The sequence below is a fragment of the Nomascus leucogenys genome, chromosome 6, assembly GCF_006542625.1.
Source record: "Nomascus leucogenys isolate Asia chromosome 6, Asia_NLE_v1, whole genome shotgun sequence".
NCBI lineage: Eukaryota > Metazoa > Chordata > Mammalia > Primates > Hylobatidae > Nomascus > Nomascus leucogenys.
The window spans coordinates 60,815,715-60,821,714 of record NC_044386.1 but is presented as its reverse complement, the minus strand read 5'-3'; the positions used below and the strand labels follow the sequence as shown (position 1 = coordinate 60,821,714).

At 44.0% G+C, this 6,000-nt stretch overlaps 1 protein-coding gene and 1 non-coding gene across 3 annotated transcripts in view; one reads left to right on the top strand and one right to left on the bottom strand.

The window, feature by feature from the left end:
• Positions 1-1,098: 1,098 nt before the first annotated feature.
• Positions 1,099-1,180, bottom strand: TRNAS-GCU. Its single transcript has one exon. It is a non-coding gene; the product is annotated as a tRNA-Ser (tRNA).
• A 113-nt stretch (positions 1,181-1,293) lies between these two features.
• The window catches only part of KNL1 (kinetochore scaffold 1), a 69,400-nt gene continuing 64,693 nt past the window's right edge, over positions 1,294-6,000 (top strand). The window contains exon 1 of one of the 2 annotated variants that reach the window (XM_030813805.1): positions 1,294-1,659. The gene's annotated coding sequence lies outside the window, so the exon portion shown is untranslated. The remainder of the gene's footprint in view (positions 1,660-6,000) is intronic. The other variant, XM_030813804.1, reaches the window with a different exon arrangement.

Genomic DNA, 6,000 nt, shown 5'->3' with positions numbered 1-6,000 from the left:
TCAATTAGGGAGTATGGAAATAAGGATGAAATCTTTTTCTGAACCAACTAACCCACTGAATTCTATCCATGGACCCCTTGGAAATGCGTGGAACCCAGCAGAAACCCTTCCTAGCAGCAGGGTGGAGAATGCATTGGAGAGCAAGGCTAAGGAAGGGTGACTCAATGTCCTGAGCCCAAGGAGGTATCAACATTCCTAACGGATTTGGATCTATAACAGAAAGGAGCCACTAGAGCCAGCAGAGAATGGGGCCACTGCTTTCCACACTCAGTGCCCAAACCTTGCTGAAGCACCTGCCAGGTGCCGGGTTGTGGAGCATGGTGCAATGCAGACAGCTTCGTGGAGGAGCGAATCCGTAAACCATGACTGCAGAAGATTGATAAATACTGATTATTAATCTACAGCACAGTATAGGATTGATGAATACTAATTATTAATCTACAGCACAGATTAGGAGGGTGATTAAGCCAGCATGCAGTAGATTTGGGTTACACTCCTTTCTACGGTTTAGAAGCTGTATAACCTTAGGCAAGCTAATCTTTCAGTCTCCTCATCTGTAAAATGGAGTAATAAAAATATCTGTCATGATCAAGGGTTATAGTGATGTAATTCACGTAAAACGTGGTGCCTGTAGATAATAAATACTGGATAAAGTGTCTCGTGGTAGCTTTTGAAGTGAAACCTGGTATTTCATAATCAGGACAGGTGTTAAAAACCCCAGAGTAACAGTCTACAATAATTGAAACTCCTCAGTTAGGAGCTATGTTAAAGTTGGAACACGGCAGCATTGGAACATATGGGATGGTAATAATTGTGGAATTCTATTCACTGTTGTTAACTTAATATAAAAAGAAATTAAATCCAGCATGTTTTCTGATTCCTGGAAAGTCTCTTTCCCTCCCTTTTCTTTATCTGTGACGTCGGAACGTTCCAAATATTGTATTTCAACATTTCACGCCTGAAATTGATGGTGCCAGGTTAATTAATAAATAATGAGTATTCAACTTTTTCCGCTCTGCAAATTTACTTTGGTTATTAAAAAAATTCATTCCGCTCTGCAAATTTACTTTGGTTATAAGCAAAAGGAAGCCACCACATCGACGAGGATGGGATTCGAACCCACGCGTGCAGAGCACAATGGATTAGCAGTCCATCGCCTTAACCACTCGGCCACCTCGTCCCAGAAGTCTAGTGTTTCCTGATTGCTATAGGGAGTAATATCAAGGGGATGTGACGCAATGTTATGGAAGCCGCCATTTTGTACGGAAGCCAAAGTCCAATGACTTCCATAGCAAGCAATCGAAAGAAGATGGCCGCTCCCATGATTGTGGGGGAGGTCTGCACTGGGGAGGGGCACAGGAAATTCTGTCGAAAATGAGATAAACTTGAAGGAAATAAAATTGGCACGGAGGCTGGGAAAGTAGTTTTCCTTAAAGGGGTCTTAGAAATAGGGTTGGTCTGGAACCTAAGGGGCGGAGCGGACGCGTAGAGCCGCTTTGCGCGTGCGCATCATCTAGGCGGTTAGATTTGAATACTTCACTGAGGCGAGCTGGGCGTTGTGAGGGGACTGCTAGAGGCGGCGGTGAGTTTCCGCTCTGAGGAGCGTGTGGACCCGAAACAAGTCTGCGCAAAATTTCTCGAGCAGGTGGACCGCGGCAGGTAAAGAGAATGACTCTTTCGTTCTAGGCTCCAGGGAAGGCTTCGGGTTTTGTCTGGGCGCCCTGAAGTTCCTGCGGTGGGAGGTAGGATACGCTCCCTCAGCCTGGCGGCCTCCGTTAGCGACGGGCCGAGTAGACGCCTCTGCCCCGGGCCGGGCACACTGTGCTCTTTTTTCCTCTCGTCGGCCTGCACGTTGTGCTGCCTCCCGCTTCCCTCACACTTCTCCGCCCGCACCTGGGCCCCTCCGGCCACCCGCCTCGCGTTGCTTGCCCGTCGCTCTCTTGGCGTCCCCTTCCGCCCCGGCCGGCCGTCTTACGTCAGGGCTCGCGGACTCTTCTTGCACCCCTGCCGCTCTTCCCTGGGGACCTCTCGGCTGTTTGTATTTCTCACTTAAGCTTTTCTTGGCTCTAAATGAAGTGACAGCAAGGAGTGATTTTAAAATTCTCAGCTCTTCATGGTTAAAGGTGTCTGCTCGGAGTGCTGGCCGCACGTAACAGATTTTTCGTTTCCTGCAGATATAGTAACGTTAACAAATGAAGTCAATATTAGTACTCCGCAAATTAGTTTTTAAAAATCCTCTTCGGTTCGTCATTCCTCAGGATTTAAGCCCTTATTTTTGACGTTTATTTAAACACTCAAGTTTGAGGGGGGAAAAGTATTGCCGATTGGAATTTTACAGATAGGTTTAATAGGCATTAACAGATAAAGGATGTGGATGAAGGCCAAAGCAGAAGCTTATTCCTGTCTAGATATTAAAATTGATGTTTTCACTTCTGTCGAATTCTGTAGATATTTATTGGGTTCGTTGTCCTGTGATAGGGCCGGGCACAGATGATTCGGAGTCCCAAACCTAGAGGGGTTTACAATCCAGAAAGGGAAATAACTAATATACACAAATAACTAGAATACAAGACAGAATGTAAAAGATTATAGGACATTCTAAAGTGGTGTGGGAGCACAGTAAAGGGAGAGCTGATTTGATGCTTTTGGTGATGGATTTGTGGAGAAGACCGCATTTGAGGTGGACGTTGGTTGGAGAGATGATTTACAGAGATGGGAGTTAATATATGGTAAAATTTTGGTAATTAAAGGTTAGGGTCAAAGCAGTATAATTCTTGGCTTTGTGAATGGCCGGAAATCTTTGCAAGATGATAAATACATGTAAATTGAATTAAAATGTTTGGAATGGTAGTATTAATGATGTGTTCGATGTTAAGTAATAGACTGTAAAAGATACTGACTCAAGATATTGCCAGTAAAGCAGTGCTGTCCGATAAGGGCTTCCTGTGAAAATGGTAATGTTTTATATCTGCACTCCAACATGGTACCCATTAGCGACATGGGACTATGGAGCACTTGAAATGTCATTATTGTGACCAAAGAACTGATTATTAAATTTTATTTTATTTTAATTAATTTAAATGTAAATAACTGCTGTATTGGACAGCACAGGTCTACAGTCTCTGTCATTTCACTCTTATCCTCCTACAATCCCGGAAAATACTAACTCTAGATATCGGTTGTATAAATGTAGGAGTGGGCAAAGAACCAGATAGTAAATATTTCAGGCTTTACAGGCTACATGGTCTTTGTCACATATTCTTTGTTTAGTTGTTATTGCTTGCCTTGTTTTCTACAATCCACTAAAAGTGTAAAAAAACACTCTTAGCTCAAAGGCTAATTGGGCTCAGTCGCTGTTTGAAGACCTACGGATTATTTAGACTGGTGGTTCCCAAATTTGCTTGATGCATGGCACCCTTAGATCAAAAGAAATACCTAACAGTCTATTTATTGAGTACAGTGGTTGGGTCCAAACATTAAGTATATATGTCCCAAACTTAGTAGCCATTTAAAAAAAACAGAAATTGAAGGAAAAGATGATATTTTAAATTTTATTTTATTTATTTATTCTTTTTTGTGAGACGGATTCTCGCTCTGTCACCCAGGCTGGAGTGCAGTGGTGCTATCTTGGCTCACTGCAGCCTCCGCCTCCTGGGTTCAGATGATTCTCCTGCCTCAGCTTCTCCAGTAACTGGGATTATAGGCACCCGCCACCACGCCCAGCCAATTTTTATATTTTTAGTAGAGACGGGGGTTTCATCACGTTGGCCAGGCTGGTCTCAAACTCTTGACCTCGTGATCCGCCCGCCTTGGCCTCCCAAAGTCCTGAGATTACAGGCGTGAGCCACCGTGCCTGGCCAAAATTTTATTATTAAATAATCGCACTTACTGATTAGATATCTGTGCCTGTTGGACACTGCACAACTTCTGAAACTTTGGAATCAGTTTATACCCTGTCACCCTCATTTGCTGTACTACTTTAATAAAAAATACTTGCTTTTGGGCCGGGCGCGGTGGCTCATGCCTGTAATCCCAGCACTTTGGGAGGCCGAGGTGGGCAGATCACCTGAGGTCGGGAGTTGGAGACCAGCCTCACCAACATGGAGAAACCTCGTCTCTACTAAACATACAAAATTAGCCAAGCGTGGTGGCGCATGCCTGTAATCCCAGCTACTCGGGAGGCTGAGGCAGGAGAATCACTTGAACCCGGGAGGCAGAGGTTGCAGTGAGCCAAGATTGTGCCGTTGTACTCCAGCCTGGGCAACAAGAGTGAAACTCCATCTCAAAAAAAAAAAAAAAGTACTTGCTTTTTATCACAGCAACTGGGAACAGTTTATCTTTACAGTGATAAGTTATTAAAACTAATGTAATGCAAATGGTACTGTTTTGATCTAGTAGTTCACACAGTACCTGACAGATGTTCAGAACTGCAGTGCATCTCTCAAAATTTTTAAATATCCCAGGACACCATTGTGAGTATGCTGCAGCACCCTTGGGTGCCAGGTACACAGTTTGGAATCAGTAACTTTTTCGATTTTTTCTTCTTTTTCTTTTTGAGATGGAGTCTCACTCACTCTGTTGCCCAGGCCAGAATTCAGTGGTGCCATCTCATCTTACTGCAATCTCTACCTCCTGGGTTCAGGGGATTCTCCTGCCTGAGCCTCCCAAGTACCTGGGATTATAGGAACACGCCTCCACGCCTAGCTAATTTTTTTGCCCTGCTAATTTTTTTTGTATTTTTAGTAGAGACAGAGGTTTCACCATGTTGCCCAGGCTGGTCTTGAACTCCTGGCCTCAAGTGATCCACCCACCTCGGCCTCCCAAAGTGCTGAGATTACAGGCTTGAGCCGTTGCACCAGGCCCCTGGAACCAGTAACTTAATGTGTCAATAATCAAGAGTTTGGCCATAACAGTGTTTTATAAATGAGGCTTAACTTGTGAGTCTGGAGTCTCCTATTTGTGTTGAAGGTGGAACTTAACAGTTATAGAATATTTTAAAAGGGGGACTTCAGTAAGTTTGAATTTCATCAGTTAATTGCCAATCGATTGGTCTACAGATTGGACAGGAATTATGCTTAATGACTGTTTTAAACAGCAAAGACATTTAGGTGATCTTGAGTTGATAGTAGTTATTATCTGTGAATTTTGAACATGTGCACTGAATTTGAAAATATTTCCCCTGGGCGTGGTGGCTCACGCCTGTAATCCCAGCACTTTGGGAGGCCGAGGCGGGCAGATCACTAGGTGAAGAGTTCGAGACCAGCCTGACCAACATGGTGAAAACCCGTCTTTACTAAAAGTACAAAAATTAGCTGGGCGTGGTGGCAGGCGCCTAGAATCCCAGCTACTCGGGAGGGTGAGGCAGGAAGGAGAATCACTTGAACCCAGGACGAGGATGTTTCGGTGAGGTGAGATTGCACCATTGCTCTCCAGCCTGGGCAACAAGAGTGAAACTCCGTCTCAAAAAAAAAAAAAAAAAAAAAGAAAATATTTCCAAAGGAGAAAAAATATGCGAGTTGGTGGTCAAATAATTGTTTCTTAATTACTCATTCAGCAAATGTTTATTGAGGCTGGGCCTGCTGGCTTATACCTGTAATCCCAACACTTTGGGAGCAGAGGTGGGAGGATCACTTGAGGCCAGGAGCTCATGACAAGCCTGGGCAACCTAGTAGACTCCACCTCTAGAAAAAAAAATAAAAAAATTAGCCAGGCATGGTGGCAGGTGCCTGTAACCCCAGCTCCTCAAGAGGCTGGGGCAAGGGGATTACTTGAGCCTAAGAGTTTGAGACTGCAGTAAGCCGAGATCACACCACTGCACTCCAGCCTGGCCCCCGACCCCCTCAAAAAAAGAAAAAAAGAAATGAGTGGGTTGGGGATATTGGGGATATATTTTAAAAATAGATATTGGATTGAATTGCAGTAAATGGCTGTCATACTTTTTGGATCTTAGAGGGAAAGTTTTCAAAGTTTAACTATTAAGTTGATCTTTCCTATTAGTTT